Source organism: Bicyclus anynana, chromosome 5, assembly GCF_947172395.1.
Source record: "Bicyclus anynana chromosome 5, ilBicAnyn1.1, whole genome shotgun sequence".
Classification (NCBI taxonomy): Eukaryota; Metazoa; Arthropoda; class Insecta; order Lepidoptera; family Nymphalidae; genus Bicyclus; species Bicyclus anynana.
The window spans coordinates 14,761,722-14,785,854 of record NC_069087.1 but is presented as its reverse complement, the minus strand read 5'-3'; the positions used below and the strand labels follow the sequence as shown (position 1 = coordinate 14,785,854).

At 34.3% G+C, this 24,133-nt stretch overlaps 1 protein-coding gene across 5 annotated transcripts in view; it reads right to left on the bottom strand.

The window, feature by feature from the left end:
* The window catches only part of LOC112044118 (uncharacterized), a 98,763-nt gene that overhangs the window by 52,250 nt on the left and 22,380 nt on the right, over positions 1 to 24,133 (bottom strand). For 3 of the 5 annotated variants that reach the window (XM_052881534.1, XM_052881536.1, XM_052881539.1), the window contains exon 1: positions 23,377 to 23,588. The exons of 1 other annotated variant lie outside the window; for it this stretch is intronic. The gene's annotated coding sequence lies outside the window, so the exon portion shown is untranslated. Of the gene's footprint in view, positions 1 to 23,376; positions 23,590 to 24,133 lie in introns of those variants that run through there. One more of the 5 variants, XM_052881538.1, reaches the window with a different exon arrangement.

Here is a 24,133-nt window from a genome sequence, read left to right as displayed (position 1 = left end):
TCTCAAAAATAATTACTTGTCACATATCCTCTATTATTTATGTATCTAAGGTTTAAAGGCTTAGCCGTATTTTTTTGATTGTCAGTTTTAAATTTTTCGTATTTTGTAAATGCAAAAAACAAAAATTCAGGCCTATTTACCCAAATAAAATTATATGATATCTCAATATGGCAGTAAGTCTGTCAAAAGAACAACAGATGACTTTGAATTAAAATGTGCCTATCTATCAAAATGTAATGCATAACATGTTGTGCATTGCATTTATAAAGTCAACAAATCTGAAATTGTAAAACTACCGCTATACCGTACAGACTTCCATAGACATTTGAACCCATTTCAATTACTAATATACCAAAAAAGTCAATCTATTCGCAGACAGCAATATCCTGATCAGCCAAGGGCGGATAATGTTCCTGGAAAAGGCTTGCCGGTAATTCTATTACCTTTCCATCATAACTGCGTTACGGCAAACCCTCTTTCGATTACATGGCCATTCTGATTGGATTATAATCATGCCGCCGGCGAATGCAGTAAGAGCGTTTCGATCGTTTAGTAATCTCGTACGTCTGTTATTACGGCTGGTTGATTTTATCTTTTCTTGTCAAGAGAACATGGTACAAAATTCATTTGTTTCATGCAGGCTTGGTTTACAAGCACATTTAAGTCACGGTTGACTATTTGTGAAGACTCTACCACCGGTTCGGAAGGCAGGTACTGCTGAGAAGAGCCGGCAAGAAAGAAACTCAACAGATGCTCTTTTAAAAAAATCAAAGAGTATTATAATTTACAATTGATTACACCATTACAATTTCTTGTACTTCCTATGTGAGTTGCGCGTGTATCCTTACAATTGAATTGTGGATCAAGTGTTTTTGCAAGAGGAAAGGAATGGAATTATCCACATTCACACAACAAAACTGAGACCGATGAGAATAAATAAATGCTATTGAAAGATCTGCGTATCCCTTCGATGAAATTTTAACCTAAACGAAGCCATTCATTTGCATTTGTGACGAGACATATACAAGTAAGTATAATCTGTTTTGTAAAAATTCGATATCTTCGGCTCCAATATTATTGATATTTTACCAACGAGAAATCAGATTTCCGACGAGATAAGGTTTTGCTTGCCGTTTAAATCAATCACTTTCCAATCTCTGGCGTTCGTGCTTGTCATTAGTCTTACTCTAGACTTGACCCAAAAACAATTCAAAAGATTCCGTAAAAAGTAAACTAAAACTTGGTCTACTTCAATAAGAAATCTGCTGAGTGAAAGACAAAATAATCATAGATAATCTTAGTAATGAAGATTATAATAGGAAGATTGAAGATAGTAAGTAGAAAACCATTCAGAAATCCATAATTATTTATTTTACCAGGTCTCAAAAAAGCTCCATTATGATTATAATTAGAAAATATATCTATTTTTTTATAAACTATGTAAAGCTGTTGAGTTTCCTACAGATCATCCATTCCAATCAGCAAAAATGCTGTTTTTAATTCTAAAATTCTTAATTATTCCTCTTTACTGTATCTATTATATTCGAATAAAGCATACAACTTTTTTTCAAAAGGTTTTACAATGTTCTAATAGATTCTACAAATACTGTATATGAAACTTCATTATTTTGAAAATCTTTCTCACAAGCTAAATGTTTAGAAAGTAGTGTTAACCTAAAGTAGGTACGGTCTAGCAAATTAGAATACTGCATCCTATAGATGCTTGATAACATCTGTTTACTCTCACCAGCTGTATCGAATGGTCAAGTTTACGAGTTAGTAACACCGGTTTGGAATGTAAAAGGTCGACAAAAAGCTCAATACTTAGTTACTCTACAACGATCAATGCCCCTATATGACTTTTTCTATTCCGTGCGAATTGTCTTGTTATAACCTTGAAAACATTATTTCTTACATTTTCCCACCACTAATTATAATTTGCTGCGTTTTGAACTTCTCACGTATGGTTATGGAATTATGAACCTTGACCAGTTGCCATATGGCGCTGCATTTTTGTTTTGCTAGTCTGTTCGCTAGTTTTATCTTAGGGCTTGCGCTAACTGCGTGATGTGATTATACTTAGTCCTAAAGAAGAAGAAAACGTTTATATGGGAAGGTAAAGGTACGGGTATATTTATATTCCTTCGTACGTTATTCACAAAGCATTCCATGCAGCAACACAAAACGACGAGTAAAAGCTTTGACATACGAATTAATTTTCCATGACCGAATTGGAGGAAAAAAATTAACATTCTCTTCCCTTCTCTCCAATTGGACGATTGAGGATCTGGACCCTTGAAATCTGATATGATCAAACTCTATTGTAGGAGACTGAGCTGATAAATTTTTAGTCTTTATAAAACGACAAAGGTCTGGCCAGGCTTTCGGATCATTGGCTTCACCAGATAAGGCATAGTCTACGCCGGTCCTAAACCGTACACGGCATATGGCAACAATAATTCAACTCTCGAGGTGTCAAACGTGTAGTATTGAGGTCAGTTATGAGGTTATGAGATATGACAACTTGCTGCTCGTAGCATGCGAGAATAAAATCTGTGTCAAGTGTAACGCTCAAGCACTCGGCGAAAAGTTAAGAACGACCTATGATTCACGATACATGGTGATAAATTAAATGTACCTTTTAAAAACAAGAGCCTACTTGAGATTTTTTTTCGTGCAATGACATGTTACTTGTTGTTGTTACCTTGACTGCAATCTCACTTGATGTTAAGCAACGAATCAGTCTAAGAAGGTAGATAGCAGGCTAACTTGGAAATTACAACGATTAGAGCATTCAACTCTACCTATACTTCTGCTAATTTTCTAAATGGCATCATAATGCAACGCTAATAAAATCTTTACTTACCTATACTGAATTTCAAGAAACGAGAATAATTTATACTATTTAGGCGTTTAAGCTAATTATTTTCATTTTTCTGGACAAAAGCTAAGTTGAAAAAGCAACCTCTTGAATGAGCTCTAAATAGATAGATATATAGATGGATAAACTTCGCACAATGCTTTAACACTACCATGAGGGGAGGTCTTCTAGGCGAGTCACATAAAAAGTACGACTTTGTCGGCGTTCTTAATGTATTGTTAAATTAAAGCATTCTAGTAGTAATAAGTCTCCCAGCTAAATGGCGGACGGACGGATAGGCGTAAATCGGACTGGTGATAAAAAACCGCAAAGAATTCAGTTCAATTTGTAGTTTAATATCACATATTTAAAAATTGGCACTGTGGCACAAAAAAGTGATCGTCAAATTATAGTATCCGTAATCCGCACACTTAATAGCAATAAACCGTTTTGACCGCGTTTTGTTTTATTGTTCTAAGGCTGCCCACTATTCACTTCTATTTTGACAAGTTACTGATAAGAAGTAAGCGGTATTTTGAGGAAGTTCAATATGAATAACAATTATATTATATTATCAGCGAAAAATAAAGGAATCCGTGAAAAAATTCACAAATGACATTGCAGTTGGACATTGTTGAATAAATAACTTCTGTTTTTGTCAGATCTGTGTGGCATTGCTGCACGAATCGGTTTTCAGGCAAAATTATATAATACGTTTTTTTATAATTTAATAATATTAAAAAAAAAACGTGTGGCACTCGGGGACTGACGCGGTAAAGCTATTGCATAGCATTTTTTGTCAACTTATGCAATTATAATTATTTATTTTATTTATGCAGTACTTTTTTTCTTTTGAAAAGAATAAAAATAAAAATGTCTACGTTGAGCTGGAATCGAATTCCGGCTTATTAAGTTTGCTCCTTAGTTTCACACCACTTGTCCAATTGAGTCGATATGACAACGTCGATATGACTTGATGCACTGCTTGGCTACACCTATAGTTTCACAAAACGGTGGTATCTGTCAGAAACATGGGTTGACTCAGTCAAGACTCTATAGCTCCACGGTAAAAGGGCCCGAATACACACCTACAGGAGATGGGTTCGATAATTGTACCCACTCTAACATGGTATTTCCGACTACTTGGGGAGGTACGTGAATATTAGCTATACTAACTTCCGGAATTTTGCGTTAACATCGTCATCAACCCATATTCGGCTCACTGCTGAGCTCGAGTCTCCTCTCAGAATGTGAGGGGTTAGGCCAATAGTCCACCACGCTGGCCCAATGCGGATTGGCAGACTTCAGACACGCAGAGAATTAAGATAATTCTCTGGTATGCAGGTTTCCTCACGATGTTTTCCTTCACCGATTGAGACACGTGATATTTAATTTCTTAAAATGCACACAACTGTAAAGTTGGAGGTGCATGCCCCGGACTGGATTCGAACCCACACCCTCCGGAATCGGAGGCAGTGGTCATATCCACTGGACTATCAAACTCCTCGTTAACATATTAGACTGCATTTTATTAAATTTTAGCACAGATGCGTCGAAGTTATATTTTAAATTTTAAAACTACCCTTTCTTAACACAATTAACCACCCTCGCACATTCCAAGTGGAGAGGCAGCCTTAATCTTTGAGATGTTGGTCACTGCATACGGGCCGCGGTGAGTGTGTGACGTAACGCGATACGAATTGAAAATGTACATTGCAAAACCTAATTAACACCGACACCTCTTACATAATGACGAACATCTATGTCAATGATATGTTTACAAATTTATTTTACAGTTTCAAACTGAAATTACCCTCATATAGTTTTTGGCCCGCTATGCCGCATAGCACCATTGTAAGTTTAGGCTCTATAATATATACTGTCTGCTATAAGAAGGGAGGCATGGCCCTGTAGTAGATCGTCAAAAATGGCTGATAATGACGATGACGAAACATTACGGAAGAGTAGGTACCCATATATTTTTTTTGTAAATGACCTACATATATTCCCTTTTTCTTAATTTATAAATAGTTTGGATGACTCTTGACTAGTACTATATTTTTTATTTTTCATTTCATTTGTATTATTTCTGTATTTGTGTATTTTATTATTTACTTTTTTATTTTATTCTCTTTTATAACTGTTTCCCTGTCGAGTCGTGACGCCACCAAGGTTCATGCCTGAAAATCAGCGTTACAGTTGCAAACACTGCAGCACCATGCTGAGGCAGCGACCTTTTCAGCTGAGATAAAAATATATATATTTAAATATAAACTGTATTAGGTAGACTATACGTATAAAGAAAAGAAAATAAAGAATTCTAATTTCCAATATTTATTATCTTGAAGAAAATATATTTAAAACACTTTATACTTGGACGATTGAGGGTGTATACTTCTAATAGGAACCTCCCAAAGTCCGTCCATAATTGCGTACCAACTGTATTAACCAGCACAAGTGCTTTTTGTTCTGTGGTTGAAATGATGAGCTGAGCTTTATGTTCTGTGGTATTACTATGGTTGAAATGATGAGCTGAAAAACTTTCAGTTTTAATTAAATCCGGTCATTATAGGATCTTAGACCGCTATACATTATCTGAAAATAGATTGTGTTATGACGTTCACGCAGGCTATGAGCTAGTAAATTATAAAGCATATAACTTATGTGTCATATTCAACATTTCAAGGCATTCCGGCGTGGCTCGAGACAGGCACGCTAGGCACGCGCCGAGGGACAGCCGAAGATCTAAAATTAGCTCACACCCGTTCTTGTTCGCCCTGTCCCGTTATTTGCCACAACAAAAACTGTGAAATGTATTTCATCGAGTTGCTCTGCTTTCCTTCTAAAATATTGTTAAAAACTCCAAAGGTTTTGTCCAGGATCCGGGAGCATTTTTATTGATTACTATCAAGTAAATAAAAACTTCTGAGCGTAGGAACGAGATAACGTACCACGAAATTACTCAGAAGTTTTTATTACCTAGTAACCCTAGATAAAAAAAGTTGAGCGTCTATCAAGATGAAGCTACTCAAGGCAAAATTAACTTAATAGTAATCAAATGTAAAAATGCTCCTCGGATTCTGGACTAGTGACTTTAGTGAACGCCTGTCATTAAAGTCTTCGGGGTACGGGGTGTAGCCATAAATCTCAACTCCAAACTGCTACTGAGAAATCATTGGAATAAAGAATACTTATGGCCTATGAAGCCCTAATCAGACTCATGCATATTTTTAGTACTATACCATTTCTATATTCTAAGGATTCGATATACGAAGATAGGCATACCTAATTATGTTAATATTTTTTAAGTATTCACCGCGAATAGCTTGATCTCGAACTTTCTAAACGGCTTTTTAAACTTTTAAATGCGGATTGTTGTTTTAAAGTCCATTCGCTTCAACGAAACGTGTCCAAGGGCCTTTCACGTGTGACACTTTGCCGATACTCGTGATGTATAAAAGCGTGTTTTCCACACGCGTGACGCATTCGCCATGTCCATATGGATGTAATGCTAAATTTATTGTGCAATGGTTATAACAAAAATAATATCTGCAGTAGCTGGAGTTGCTGTTGAGAACTGCACTTGCTTTTCTGACTAGTATACATGCGCGATTGGAACCCATAAAGCTTATAAGGGTTTCATAACCAAGGGCAAAATGGGACCCTATTATTAAGACTCAGCCACCTCAGCTCTCCGTCCGTTCGTATGTTCGTCTGTCACCAAGCTGTATTTACTGGAATCGTGATAGCTACTCGTAGACAGTTAAAATTTTCAGATTTATTTCTGTTAATTCAACAGAAATTATTTGTGTTACCGCTATAACAACAAATACTAAAAAAATAGAATAAAATAAATATTTAAGGACACAGTTGATGTCTCCTTAAACATTTATCACCACACACCATACAACAAACGTGATTTTTTGCCCATTTTATAGATAATGGTACTGAACCCTTCGTGCGCGAGGCCAACTTGCATTTTGCCAGTTATTTTTAAGACTTTGCCTTTTTTATAGTTAGGTATAATAATTGATAGAGCACACCGATGGCACATCTGATGGTAAGGGGAAAACTCTCCACTAAAAATAGCAACGAGATATTCTGTTGTCATGAAACTGCAATTTCTTGCTATACAAAATGAGTCTGCATTTTTGTGCATGCTGTAAGACATCGCCGTCGAGACAGCACTCGACACTGACAAAGGGTTTGTTAGGTAACTGGATTACTTTGTTTCTCTACTGTTTTGCTCAACTTGACTTGGCAAGTCAACAGCTTAAGCAAATGTCGTACATCTTTAGCCGAGAAATTGTTTGACTATCTTCAAATTAGCGCCTGCAGGCTAACTTACTACTTAACACTAACTTTGACGTATTGTTAGTTGACATATACGAAATTGAGATTCTATGTAACAAATGTCATCCAGTGCCTACTTACAACCCTTCGTGGATATTATACAGTAAGTTATTAGGGGTGTAGTACCACAAATTTCCCAACTCTAGGCTGAGAATTTTTATTAAGAATTACTCAGAACAAAATTAACAGAAATAGTTCCACCCAGAACTAGAAATTAGGACCTTGATTTGAAGACAGTATAGTTTTATCTATTGTACTAAAAAAACTTTCCAGATAGATACTTCATATCCAGTCGCGTAGGTACATAAAGCTGAGCCGTGATAGCCCAGTGGATGCGGACTCTGCCTCCGGTTCCGGAGGGCGTAGGTTCGAATACGGTTCGAGGCAAGCCCCCTTAACTTTTCAGTTGTGTGCATTTTAAGAAATTAAGTATCACTTGTCTGCAGAGAATTTTGTGAACTATTTGCCTAACCCCTCTCATTCTGAGAGGAGACTCGAGCTCAGCAGTGAGCCGAATATGGGTTGACGACGACACTACCACAATCCGTCGAGCCGTTTGGGCTGTAGGGCGTGCCTATGTGTGTATGTATGTAGAAATGGACATACATACACACATACATGCGCTCGAAAAACATTACCCTCCTTCTGACGCAGTCGGGTAAAAAGTAAGGTATACATACAAATTGTACGACGTGGAAAAACCCCTCTCCAATTCGTGCGTACCGAGTCCTCCGGGCATGTGCATTTTTAACCGACTTCAAACAGGAGGAGGTTATCAATTCGTCGGCATCTTTTTGCATCTATGAAGTGCACTGTTCCATACTCATATTATGACATCGAGTGTAGGTTTACTGCTCGTATGCAATCACATCCGATACCCGTGGAGCAACGGCCATGGTTCCACACTGCGAGCCTGTATCCAATTGCAGCAGCAAACAGACCGTTCCATCTACGATATTATTATTGCTATTAGAATATGGAACTGAATTGTCTTTTTTATCAACCTTACGACGTAATATGAACCGCAAGATCAATGCCACTACAACTTGGATCACTTAAATAATTATTTATTAGGTTATTACTCGTATTATAAAGTTTATCGGCTCATACTCACTCACTTTTAAATAACTCGTATTTTTATACGAATTTTTAAAAAAACTAAAATAAACACCCTACTATGCAACCGTCTATCTATTATTGTCGGACATGTGTGACGATGGTGCTCGATATTGTCTGATTTTTTTAGACGGTAAATTTTAGGTATTCATTAACCCATATTCGGCTCAATGCTGAGCTCGAGTCTCCTCTCAGAATGAGAGGGGCCAATAGTCCACTACGCTGGCCCAATGCGGATTGGCACACTTGATACACGCAGAGAATTAAGAAAATTCTCTGGTATGGTAGGTAGGTTTCCTCACGATGTTTTCCTTCACCGTTTGAGACACGTGATATTTACCTTTTTAAAATAGACACAACTGAAAAGTTGGACATACCTCGGATCGGATTCGAACTCACACCCTCAGGAATCGGAGGCAGAGGTCATATCCACTGGGCTATTACGGCTTATTTATCACCATTACTTCCACAAAATGTCGCTTGCATCTATTCAACACAAGGCGCATTATTTTTTTTTTTACCACTATAATTGCACCGGCAAAGACGTACCGCCAAGCGATTCAGCGTTCCGGGACGATGTCGTGTAGAAACCAAAAGGGGTGTGGATTTTCATCCCAATCCTAACAAGTTAGCCCGTTTCCGTCTTAGAGTGCATCATCACTTACCATCAGGTGAGATTATAGGCATCAAGGGCTAACTTGTAAAAAAATATACATATTTTGTTTAGCTTTCCAACACTGAAATATTTTTTCAAATAGGACCAGTAGTTCCTGAGATTAGCGCGTTCAATCAAACAAACAAACTCTTCAGCTTTATAATAATAATATAGATCACACGCTCGTGGAAGCAACTCCAGTCACGCTCGCATAGTTTAACGAATGACTCACATCATTTTAACATTACGCCTAAAATATCGTGATACAATTTATCCTTGTTTTGTTTTGAGGCTGCGTTGCCGCATGCCATCTTAATATTAGAATTTTGTAATATTAATTATTTCTCAATTCACGTGATTTATCATTTAGATAGGTACGTGAAAGTAGTCAGGTATTATCAGGAAAATTGCGAGTTGAGCCGCTTTTCTATTTATACATATATGATGAAAAACATACAGATTAGTTTAATTTACCGTCCGATTAATTCCGACAAAATTATAAATGTGAAAACGTGACCAAGTTTAATACAAATACCGTTACCGATGTTTGTATAGAACGTAGTGGAGTATACCTACTATACAAATAATGATCACTCTTCTAACATTATTACTAAAAAACAAAAAAAGAATTTTTAAAATCGGTCCATAAATGACGGAATTATCGCTGGACATACATAAAAAAAACGTACATACAGCCGAACGTAGAACCTCCTCCTTTTTGGAAGTCGGTTAATAAAAGAGTATATCTAACGACAAGAATCGTGACACATACACTTTTAGGAACTAACCTTTTACAATCTTGTTGAAATAATTCAAAGTTAAAAAATTACCGACGTAGGTACATTCCCGTTAAGCTCAAACATTTTTCTATTAAAGTTTTAATAGCAAAATGCTTTATTTATCACATTTAAATATAAAACAAACGTAAATCATCGAACAAACCTTGGCTTAGTAAAATAACTACTGAATAATATCTCGAAATGGTTTGTGTAAGTACTAAGTTGATATTATAAGTACTAAGTAGATACTAAGTCAATAAATCGTCTTGTTCTTATTCAAACTTAGCTGACACACTACCACGTGGTTTAGACCATTTACTTTCGTTATGGCTCATTTAGATTACTCACAAAAACTGGTAAGCTATGACACCATAAAACTCAAATGAAAGCAGTTTTATATTGAGTAACACTTAATAAAGTATGCTCGTAATAAGATTTTGTAACTTTAAATAATATAAAGTAAAATTATACCGTCCCTTGATAGTATACTACTGTCGATAAGTTACTTTTGCTTTGGTTTAAAAAAGTTATCAATAACAATTTAACAAAGAAAAGTAAATGTATTGAATTTTCATAACCACATGAATTGAATGTCACAAAAATAGAAGTCTATTATGAAAAATGTTGAAACATTGAAAAGGGAGAATTTCAGTTTTGTCAGTGGATTGTAAACTTCAGTGGGGTGCTTATATAGGAAAACAAACGTATGCATATACATAGCTCAGCTGCATTTGCAGTAAATAAATAAGGCAGTTTACTGATGTGGATACATCAACTACGGCTTGTTTATTTTGCGTACTTTTACAGTGTGCTGAGAAGCAAACGAACATCCAAAAATATTTTTTTACTAAAATTTTTTAAATTAATTTTGAAATCACAAACGGACACGACGAATATATTTGTATAATACGTAATAAAAATATTTGGAATGCGACTATAATTTCGTATGATATAATTCAATTTGTATGCATTTATGATAACGTATTCCTCATGTGTTAACGCTAATTCAGCAATTAACCCATTTCTGTAGCCTTTGTTGTGATCTTTTAATTAAAGTTTATATTAAAGTCAAGACTGGTTTTTACAATCTACTTTAAGATGACCGAGACAATATTTATAAGTGACATAATAGAAACTTTTTTTATTACATACTCGTATATGTTATTGATATGTTTATCTAATCAGCACATAACCCTGACACGGTTTTCTTAAAACTGACTGTTAAAGGAGGGTGTAGATTTACCTATTGATCTTGTAATAAATAAGGTTGTTTTTTGTTTCTACGCGGTATCCTATTACTAAAATAATTGGTGATGCGAATTTTTCGATAGGGTTTTTGTTATTACAAAGTTGATGTAACATCACCATGCTATAATCATGATGATGGCAGTAAAACTTGAGTAATATTTACGTATCGCACTAGTTTGCTTAGGCAGGTGACAAATAATAACTATGGAACCCTAAAAACATCACCAGCCTATAATGATGATGGACGACTGATGACGATAAAATTAAAGAAAATTTCTGCGTTGCACTAGTCTGCCTGAAAAGGTGACACATAATAAGCCCTTAAGCTATTACAAAACAAAAGTTGATCATCAGCCTATAATCATCATAATTATGATGACTGTATAAGACGAACGTTTCCGTATCGCACTAGACTGCCTAGTAAGGTGACGAATAAAATATGCCCCTAACGTATTACAAAACAAAAGTTGAAGTAACATCACCAGCTTATAATCATGATGATGATGATTATGATGATGATGTATTTTCAACGAACGTTTCCATATCACACTAGACTGCCTAGTAAGGTGACAAATAAAATAAGCTCCTAACGTATTACAAAACAAAAGTTGAAATAACATCACCAGCCAATAATCATCATGATGATGATGATGACAGTATAATCGTCGAACGTTTCCATATCGCAGGTCTACGTAGTGAGGTGACAAATAAAATAAGCTCCTAACGTCTCGCAAAACAAAAGTTGATTTAACATCACCTAAGCCTATAATCATAATCAAAGCATATAATCATCATGATGATGACAGTATACTCGACGAACGTTTCCGTATCGCACTAGTCTGCCCATCCACTAATGTTCCACTTCCAATTTGATGTGCTGATTGCTTCAAACGAGCTGTAAACTCTAAACAAGCGTCATTGCTAGACCGTGTAAAACGCAACCAGAGAATGCGACCAATTAGTTAAATCACTCTTAGGTGGTTCACGTTGAAACTGAATGTTTGTAGGAAACTAGTAAAAGCCGGTGAAACATTTCTGAGATGTTGAAAATGTTCTCTGTTAGTATATCTATAATATTACCCAATATAAGGAGGTAAAATTTGTGAGGTTGAAGATGGTAATCTCTGGATACTGCACCGATTTGATTAAATTATTTTACTAATAACACGTGAAATTATTTTACTAACAGAAAGCCAAGAGATCATAAGAGTAGTTTACGCCCTAATTTAACACAGTTAAAATTTATATGGTGAAGAAATACATAAAGCATTAAAATATGTTAAGGTAATTAAAATAAACCTTGCACACATTACTGTTTGTTACACAATAAACAACATACACAATACACATACAAACATAAGTGACGATAAAGTGATTGAGTGAGTGTGTGAGAGATGTTGACAATAACTAACTAACTATAGATGAATTTTTATTTTGACCACTGGGCGACCACTAGTAAATAAAAGTCTGATTATATTTATTAAACCAATGGATCTGGATAAAGATTGGTACAGAGATAGATTACAGTGTGTAATATACTATACTCAATAGGTTATATTTTATCTCGACATTCCCACGGGAATCTGATTTATGCGGGCGAAACTACAAGGAAAAGTGCAGTAGATATTTATCCTAAACAGAAATATTTATCCTAATTATCCTAAATAGAAGCTAAAACAGAATAAATTGCTAACGTTTAACTTTTGTGCTATATTGCTCGTATCTCCGGAAAATTATCCGTCATTTGTCATTCCATAATATTAGGTAGTGTCACCAAAACATGAAACGCTTAATACTTTTTAGTTATTTTTAGATGAATACAAACATTTTCTCGTAAACCTGGTACGAATATCAGGGAAGGTACGTCACGATTGCGGTGTCGTACGATGTAGCTAACCATCGACACGGCACTAACAGGATAATGATCGGCAACCGCGCGAGTTGAAGGTCACAACCCGAACATAATAGCCATTTAATTCATTGTGCTACACGACCAAGTTATTTTCAGCTACTCCATTATCAACAATAACCACAACAAAATTTTCCGCAAACGCTTCTACGACTTGATACTTCTTTCATGCTTTGACATAGGGCTTAAAATTTCTGCGCTTGTCGGGCTAGAGAAGCGCAATATTTCTTGAATGCTGTACAATCTTCGTTAAATTTTTTTTTTTTTTTTTATTATTCTGTACAAGTTAGCCCTTGACTACAATCTCACCTGATGGTAAGTGATTTTTTTTTCTTCATTTTTTTTACATTTTTTTTTCTGATTGTGTGAGGCTCCTAAATGCGTAATAAAAATAAGCGAAATAGCAGTAATACCTATTCTATGAATTGTATGTCTAAAATATTGGGATTGAGTTATTAGCGATTTTAGAAACTTTTATAGTTATAAATTATATGATATTACTGTATATTAAAGCGATAAGCCAATTTATACATTTAAAAAACACAACACGGTAAAAATATAATAACAGGAATATGTTAATAATGAACCGCTTAAAATACGTTTTTTAGCTTTATCGCTAACTTTTGATAACTTTATCAGAATTTGGGGTTATAGCTATGTATGTATGTGTAATGTGTACCTATGCTATGATATACTAGTATGATTATGAATCAGAATTTACAGTACCTACAGTTGTACTTTTAACATTCGTTATGTAATTATAGCACATAAACCGTAATACGAGATCGTTATTTTTTAATTGAAACTATAAAGTCTAGAAAAATCATAACGTACGACACACATTCAATACATTAAGCTTAATTGGACGATGAATCTCATACTAGTGTTGTAACGGAAATTGGTAGAAACATAAATGTCAAAGTGTTAATTAGTCAGATTAAAACACTTGTGACAATCTTGAGAATTTCTGCAACTATTTTATTTATATTTTTATACGTATTGCGCCCAACTAGTTGCCACCAGTAGTACCAAAGGTAGAACGCTAGAAGATGATAGATATTCACCACTGTCTGTAACATATTGTAGGTAAAAATCAGGAAACGCAGAATTCGGGAGGGGGTTTCTGAACATAGCAATTTATGTAAGATAAATACGCAAAAATGAATTATCGTATAAAGAAACGTATTGTATAATAAGATCAATAGACGATATATGCTATGGACTTTAAGATGTTCAAGTTGTAGTAAGAATAGGGAAACACAGACTTCGGAAGTCCTGAACCTAGCATAAGAAAAGACACAAAAAAAAATGAAATACCGTAAAAGAAAAGTTTTGCATAATAATAATCAACGAGTCAAGAGTGTATAAGAAATTATTACGTGTACGGAATAAACTTGGCGAGAAGGAAGCAGCGAACAACGAGTTAACGGTTAAAACCTCAAAATGGGCGCGTGGCGCGTCAGCTGCGCGTGCACATGTTTTTGTTCAGAACACGTGTGTCTTTGTACAGTTCTCTAAGATAGACCATGAACAGAATAGCTGCGTGATGATGATTAAGTAGAACAATACTTAAATCTTAAGTAGTACTCTTAAATATTGAATAGATAAGTTATTTTGCGTAGGTTGATTATAAGCAATACATAAAAATAAAATAATATGTTGCGCGAAAAAGCACCAAATCAGAGGAAAGTAAAATTTAATATTCTTGCATATATATTTCAAACTAAAAAAAGAATCATCTATACTAATATTATAAAGCTGAAGAGTTTGTTTGTTTGATTGAACGCGCTAATCTCAGGAACTACTGGTCCGATTTGAAAAATTCTTTCAGTGTTAGATAGCCCATTTATCGAGAAAGGCTATAGGCTATATATTATCCCCTTACTCCTACGGGAACGAGAACCACGCGGGTGAAACCGCGCGGCGTCAGCTAGTTTTAAAAGATAAAAGAGAAGTTTACTCACAAAATACACATACACAATATTCTACAAAAAAGTTCATAGTTAACAGTGATCTATGTGTATTGTGAGATATTAAAATTAAACACTCCGGGTATCGAGTTTGAATTAAAACTGCCGCAGTGAATTAATTTAAACGTTCGATGAATTTCGGTTTAATATCGAAATCCATTCGACAATTGCATTTACTGCATTCGCGAAAATACGAAACCGTGTTAATTAAGAGTGATTTCAATTTGCAATATTACGAGTATTTAAATTCTACAAAACCAGATCTAGTCTATAAAGTTAGCACCCAAATAAAATCCAGTTTGTTAAGGATACGAAACAGTAAATAGTGGTTAATAAATACATAAATAATCACAGAATCAAACATAAAACTCCCAACAGACAGTCAATCAAATTACTACGAAATAGTAGTGCTATGTTTTTTTCTAGTGCAAATGAAAAGAAATAATCAAAATGATGAATATTTTATTTCCATAAATACCGTACTGAACAAAATAACAGCACCTCTTCTTAATATACATATATAATAAATCTACAAACGGTATTATGACTAACTTTCCATATTTAGTAGCCTAGTTGTATACAGTCACAATCAATGGACTGCAATTACCAATTAATTATGCAATATAGGTCACTGATATGTGCCATAACTATGACATCATGATATACGATACTATACTACCGAGAAATAAATACTATAGCAAGCTGATCTAAAGTAATATTATCGATTCAGTTACGCGTACTACTGATGCCCTTTCTCATCTTATCGTCATCTTATCGATATAGCGATGGTATTACACAAGCCATTACTTACAAATGTATCGAGAACACGCTCTTTCTTGATACAACGATTTGTCCTATTGTCTAACGACTTTCAGGTCGTTTCGTGCTCGAATTTTTTTCGCTTTGTCTCAGTAATAGAATCACTATGTGATTGCAACAGTTTCTTTAAATAGAAAACTCTGTGAATCATTGGACATTCATTATGGAGGTAGTTCCTGAGTTCGTTGCACTTTGATTGTTTTGCAGACGCCGTCTGCATACCTTATTCTTATTTTTTATCCTCTATTCTTACTTTTTGTAAGGTATCGATATATTCAAATGCAAAAGATTGTAATTCCCACTGGTCTTGATAATTACTGCATTTCTTACCGGTCAACCGTAGTTTGTAAAGTCTTTCCGTAATGATTCATGCGTTGATTTCTTACCGTGGTTAAAAGTATTTATAAAGCAAAATCTTTATCAGTTTCATAACTCGTAACATTAAACTACATAATCGCAATTATCCAAGTTACTCGACTTAACACCTTGTTAACGAATTAGAATTCAATACGATGATTGGATACAACGATGCCATGTCGAAGTAAAATCATTGACCCAAATCTTATCAAATCAAGCGTATTGCGTTGAAACAAGCGTAGAGTTACGGTTGGACGTTCGCAAATCGGACTATTCACGATATTCACAAAGAGCGGTGGGCTGACAAATTACAGTAACCTATCAAGGCGCGTCGGACATGGATCCCGAGAGAATAGCGACAAAGGTCGCGTAACAATAACCCAAATCGGACAACTTTTCGCAACACCATTGACGCGACGAGCCGGCGCCATACGTTCGCATTAAAGGCTGGGAAAAACTTCAGCCTATTTTTTAAACTGTGCAGTGATACCATATAGATCACTTTAACAACTTCGTGACTATTTAAGAAAATGTACTAGCTCAACTAAAAAATCTTATGGAGATATTTTTTTAGATAACTAGATAACAAATGAGGAATGAGGATGAATGGAATGATGTACTGAGCTACTTTAAACCACTCATTGTTATTAAATATTACAATTTCACGTTTCTACGCAATATATTCTGATATACATTTAAATTGATTCATGGATTTTTAGAATAAACTTTCGTATTAAGAACTTGCAGAATTGATTTCTCGGTCTTGTAAGTTTGCGCCATCCGATATAGGTAGTGCGGTTTGGTGACAAAGGCTCAGGACCGTCGCGTCTGTGGTGTTGCTTAAGCCAGATAAGCCAGATCTGGATTATTTCTACTTGATTCTTTCTTTATTGGTAGATTACAAGTCTGCATAACAAGCATACGACAATACAACGTCAAAATTATCTATTTACGTGACTATACAATGAGGTCGTCAAAATTATCTATTTACGAGTAGACTTAAATAGATAATTTTGACGACCTCCCTGTAACTAAAAACTGACCCTGGCTATGATTTCCATGATTTAGAGCTCCGGTCAATTTAGGATTTTATATTTTCTAAATTGGCGCAGATTGCCTGGTGGTAAAAATCGGACGAGGTCATTTACCGCCCGTTTGATGTCGCGTAGAAACCGCCCGAGGTATATGCAGTAGAAACTTGTACCTCTTTCATGTAAGCGCTCTGCCATATTAGACTGCATCGTCACTTATCAGATGAGATCGCAGTCAAGGGATCAAAAAATCGAGACAAGTTTTCAATTTCACTTAACATTTATCCGACAATGAATCCGACAAACATAGCCCGATTTGGGTCACAATATAAATAAAACCCAGAAATGTGCCTATTCAAAATACTTCACACATCCATTTTTAAATTTCCACAATCAACAACAATAAATAATCTAGTTTACTCAATGTAAAAAACATTTGCAATGTTACAAAGAGAGACGGAATAAGAGTACAAAAATAATTTCAAACTGAAACTAAACAAACCACCGTAGGTTTGGAGTAGTCGTTATCGGTTTACGAGTTGCCCCTATCTGTTGCTAGACGATAAACATGTCCGTCCGTGTAAAACAAAATGCAAGCTCGAAATACCTCAACACAAATAAACAGCGATCAAAATCCGCCTCAATGTAAATAATACTCGTAACTTACATTGAGGCATACACTTTAATAAAATTATGGACTCGTACATTCAAATGAAATAGCAAAACTGCCAACTGTAGCAATATTCGCCACTTCTCTTGCAGTTTAAGTTAGAGTAAAGTAACAAAGTTTACTTGCAATTTGAGTTACAGTAAAGTTGCGGATTGAAAACACTACACAAGTGTAGCTTCCAGTGTACTCAATATTTTATTGTATTTTTAACCACTTCAAGATAGATATACCTCAGTCTATCTGGGAAAAATTGTCTATACCACAAGTAGACGTACCAACAAATAAATATGATCTAGGCATATCTTATCGCTTATTAGTGCAGAAGTTTGAGAAGCGAAGCGAAAAATAGTTCTCGTAGCATTCCAATATGCTGAAACTTTCATAAACTGAAATTTTCGATTGCACAAGTTCATATTGGTTCTCGAGTCAACATGATGTGCTCAATCAGTTTCAAGCTTTTCAGCTTATTTTCAGTAAAATAAATGTCTGCAGTTTAATATGAGAGATACCTATCAGAGTTGGGTGGATCTTTACTATCATAGATATGTGAAATGGTAAAACCATCTGTCTAAATGTATCATATTGGCAAAGATCCAGTTAATCAAGAATCTGCAGGGCTACTTATCAATGTTAAATTATAACCCATCGTTCATCTAGTTTGCCTTGAACCATTTATTACTATTACACTAAATGGAAACTATTGGTTGTATGGTTTGTGACATTCATATTTATTAAATATGTAAGAACAAAATTCTTAATCTTGGTAAAATCTTAGTATTACGTTAATTATTACTTTACACTCGTATCAAATGCATTTTCTACTGCGATCCATTAACGAATCTCTCAAAAGCATTTTAATGTTCCTGAATGAGAACTATTAGCTGATAGCGTTGCATAATGTTGATAAACCCAAAATTATTATTAGCACAGAGTGTGTTACTAAGTACAAGTAGGCAGTAACACATCTCAGACTTCCCGGCGACGTCCGCGATTGCGTCGCATGAAAGTAAAATAGGTCAGCGACCGACAAAACAATCCCTGCAGGAAATTGACTGGAAGCGATGAAGAACACGCCTATAAGCTTGAATAAAAAACATTTAATAGAAGTTGACCGTTCCTAATATTTAATAGACACTTCATTACAAATCATAAACCATAAAATAATTATGTAGCCTATAAAGACAGAGAAAAACTGTTTGGTTGTCTAATAATTCTTGTTCAGCCGATTTCAAATAAATTGAAACGTATTTCAAAATAAATTGAATGTCAAGGACATGGCTCTGGATTTTAAATGACATTTGCTGATTGCACCGTCTAGCCCCTTGATCAAATAAGTTGTTCAGGAAATTAAGTGGAAATTGATGACTCATAATATAATATAATCTAAAATACTTCAAAGGCAATGGCGTTTATTGACCCATATTTCTAATCGGGTCGCATGGTATTGTGCCTGAACGTTAAATCATTTCTAGTTACTAATTCTATTTTCTAGTACATAATGAATTTATTATTGTAACGTAAATAACAAGTAGAGGAGTAACTCAAGTAAGATACATAACATAAAGAGGTAACTTTAATCGGGCGGTAATATTAAATGCTGATTTTGTTTTAATTGTACCTGATAGGTAGTTGAAAGGAATTCTAAAGCTGTTCAAATTGTGGATTATGTGCTTAATTGGCTGATTTAATATTAGTTATTACCTAACCGATGTTAATTACCGAACAAATCCAAATGGGATTGCACGCATCACTAGTCATTTGACCTGAATATTAACGAGCGTTCTAAATCATCTCAATGACAACTAGCTGGATTGCATTTTGTTCTCTATTTATTCATATGATTTCCATTATTTGCAAGGTACTCTTCTATTGTAATAAGTATGTATGGTGTATTTTAGAATTTAAAGTATCTATGTAATGCTGCGTGAAACAAACAGAATGAAGTTCACATCGCGTTGATGAACAAGCTGATGACGAAAGGTCCTGCATGGATTTGAAACTAATTGGGAATAATACTTCGACAATAACCACAAGTTTTAGGTGCATGTACCTACTCAAAGACAAAGGAATTTAAATCGTATTAAAATAAGGTATTATTTCGATATGAATAAAGTACCTACAGTTAGCCTTTACGGATAAAATAAAAAAAAAAAACAAAACCATTAAATCTCACGAGAAATCATTTTAATTCCTCCCCACAAGAGACTCGCACTTAACATGATACATACGATTAAAATACAAGGTCGAACTTTAAAATGCTAAGCCGATGAAGATCTTGTACGTAATATCGAATTTCACCTTTCTACGTCCTCGAAAGTGACAGCTGCAGACGAAGAACGATGGCATTGTGTAACAAAAGTAAATGATGGCCTTTTATTTTTTATTGAAGCCATTGCGTTTGAAATAGCAGTGATTTATAAATGTGATAAGGTGACATCATCGATCAATTTGCTCGAGAGAATAATTTGCAATGAATTATTATTGCTTCCTAGTAGTTTCAAAAATGATGGACTTTTACCTATATTGAAGATGAAACGTCGATTTTATAAGGCAAAAAATCGTTACGAACTGTTTGACTGTTTAAAACTGAAAGAGTCACCATCAGAGAAACATCAGAATGTTTGCAGTGTTAATACGAGTTGTGAACTGATTTTTAGCCTAGGTTCTTATGTGATACCAGACTAACTAAGTAAACCTTTAAATAATTATTACAAAGGACACATTTTTTATTTTTTGTTTATTGCACAAAAGAAAAACAATAACAAAGAAAATAGAAGAAAACATAGTAAACAAGTATGTGGAAAGGCGGGCTTATTGCTTATAGCAGTATCTGCCAGAAAACCTCATTTCATTTCTCATTTTTGTATGGAAACGTTTGTATTAGTGGTACAAAGTTCACCGTGTCAGCTAGTTTTTTTATTATGAAAACACCACGTCAAAATAGTAACAACATGGCTGCACATCCCATGGGTTTCAATTGAATGACAATGTCCATGAAGTATAACAAAATGTACACGCACAGTATTTAATTTCGTTACTAAATAATAAAGTTTCATAAATTAGTTTAGTTTTCTACAATTTCAAAACTATTACATTATCAAAATGTAATACAAATACTACCAAATATAAGGTTAATTTTATAAAATTTTAATAAACAAAGCTTATATATACTTTTAAATTTAAAAAGTATGAAAGCGTTGAAACTAAAAAAAGTATTTATATTAAAAGAGTAAGTAGGTACGAGTAATTTGCATGTACACCAGCATCCTAAACTAGAGATTTATAATTGAAAAGGTCGATGATCTAAAACAACATGCCGGGTTCACTGACCGGTAGTTAATACGTTAACCATCAGGTGTTTATTTACCGACAATACATTACTATGAAAATAAATTACACGCCCGGGATCTGGCAGATCTTAAAGCTTATATAAACTGTATCTGTTAGGATGAGGTATACATTGATCCAAATTCATACACAATCTCGACAACTGTTAGGAAATAATAAAGCACTTAATTTGAGCAACAAATGCGTCTAAAGAATATTACACCGCATAAGATATAATTAGACTGTTCAATATTGATGCATTTATTGTCGAAGTATAACTAACCGATGATACGCCTTAAGACAAACGTATAAAATTTTTGATTTTTCTTCAAAAATTAATATATCAAACACGAATCTTTTTAATTATACTGTTCAATATTGTTATTATTGTTGCATTTATTATTACTGGTTTATAACGAGACGTAATAAGACAAACGTATAAATATTTGAATATTCCTTCAGAAACTAATATAGGTATTAAACACGAACTCTCTCGGAGCGGCAAATTGGGATTTTAGAGAATCTTCATTTATAAGATGAAGTCGGTTAAAAATATATCGTGCACAGTTTAAAAACATCAAAATATTTTACCTATTGGAGAAATCATAAAAAGTCTTACAAACGAATTCTCTTGCAATTTTTTAACTTGGCAAACTTTAATTAAGATTTGCTTTGTGAAATAAAATTCCATTTTATGCTAAAACTTTAACCTGTACTTTTATCAGGGTCATAGTGAAATTCAGTACGCACGAGTATGAGTAAATCTTAAAACAATAAGTTTTTATTATTTCGTTGATTATACTGAAAAGTGATTATTGTTATTTGCTAGTTTTTTTATGTATTTCCATAACTAAGGCATTCTTGTAGCACTTATTGTAGTAGTGGAAAAGACTTCGAGACTGAAGAGCGAACAAAGGACTTAAAATTTTAATTGTGTCTCAAGCATCTGCATCTTTGGTCAGCTGCAATTATCTCTCAATTAGTTAATTGCTAACTGCATGGAGTACTTTAAAGTTCAAACATGTAAGTATCAATTTAGAAGCCTATTGCTTATAACCATCATACATTATTTCAGCTGCTTTTAATGAAATAATTGGATGCAGCTACAAAAATGTATCCAAAATGCAGAAAAGGCAGGTGTGTTAAAACTCGTTTAAGTTTTTGTAAAGTTGCATTGTATTGGGGTCAAAACGTAGAATACTATCGTGCTAACCGAATATAACCAAATCAATGTCGATTAACTAAAAACCAGATATCCTATAGATTGTTTAATATCGGGACAGGACGGCCAACAAGGTCCAATTGTTTTTCTACAAAATGTATTTTTTCGTTATTAAATCAGACGACAATGCGATAAAAATAGGTAATATTGAAAACGTTGATGTCCTAAATCACTCTCGAGTTTAGATGATCGTTTTAATATTTCATTGATTTATGACACAAAAAATGTAAATTTAAGTTTAATAGAGAAAATATTGACAAATACTGTTTTATATAAAACAATTAAGAATAAAATAGCATTATTGAGCGCAATTAGTTGAAAATAAGTAAAACGCATAACCTCGTACAAAATGTATGAAAGAAAGTTATCAAAAACTTCAAGCACTACTGTTTGTCAATTAACTCAATAGTGTATACAGAATCCGGATCTGTTAACAAAACGTCACTTTCCAACCGGTCTGCAGATACGCGGATATACTCAGAACCTAGTTTCACAGATGCATTAAACCTAATGATCTCGTGTACAATAAAACCTTAAACATAAACCTTATTACTAAAAATACAGTAACAAGTATTCTATAAAATTAATAAGGAAATAATTGTGAAACTCATTCTAAGTATAATATTATAATGTGTAATATAAATAAAATTAATGATTGATTTGGGGAAAAGTGAAGGTAATTTCAATGGGCAATTTTCATTAAATCAAAAATCATATAAGCACTGTAAATCAATCTATACTAATATTATAAAGAGGTAAAATTTGTGAGGTTGAAGGGATTTTGAAAATTAGTTTACCAATAGAAAGCTACTTTATTTTTGAGTGTTATAGGATATTTTATAGCCACGTAATCTTGTATAAGTGAGTGAAACTTGTATTTTATAAAATTACAAGGAAATCATTGTGAAACTTAAATCGCATTGTAAGTATATATTAAAACCACAAGGATCAGAAAACAGCAATAATGCTAATAAATAAAAATGAAGTGTTTAATTTTTCTAAAAGTCATGGTAACGCAGTAAAGTAATATGAAAATAAATACACATCCACAAATACTCACATATCAAAACAAAACCGGCGTCAAACAGGATATAGCGAATCAGTCCGTCAGAGAAGTAACAAAAGTTCACTTGGAAACGACACAGCGTAACAAAACTAAAAGAACCAACAATAAGTGCACATGTAAATATAAAGCCAGTACGTTAGCCTGTGACAGGGAGCACGCGGTGCGTCCAACACTGCGAGAGTGAGCGTAACTACTGAGTCGGCGAGAATTCTGACTGCATAGCGATTTGTGAAGCCGGCTCAGCTGCGTGAGACGAAACCTCGTAGAATTCTTGAGCTGTGTATACCGTTTATATTTTCACGTATATTTATGTACCTGAGTTTACAAAATTATGTCTGGTAGTAAATAGAGAAGCTACTGAAAACTATGCAGCTGTTTGGACTATATATTTGAATTGAGATGAACAGAAAAATTTTCATACTCTACACACTTATTCATGATTATGGATTTCATAAACTAATTACCCAATAAGTAAACCTTACATTAGATTGGCCTTTGCCTTTGATTCGGACGACGTAGATTCGAATCCAGACCGAGGCATGCACCTCCGACTTTTATGTTTTGCGCATTTTAAGAAATCAAATATCACGTTAATTCCTAAGAATTTTCTTGATCAAATACGTGTGCCAATCCGCATTCGGTTAGCGTCGTGGACTATTAGCCTAACCGCTCTCATTCTATGAGGAGACTCCTGCTCAACAGTGAGCCGAATATGATAATAACTTTATAAAAACTACATAGTTTAGTTACT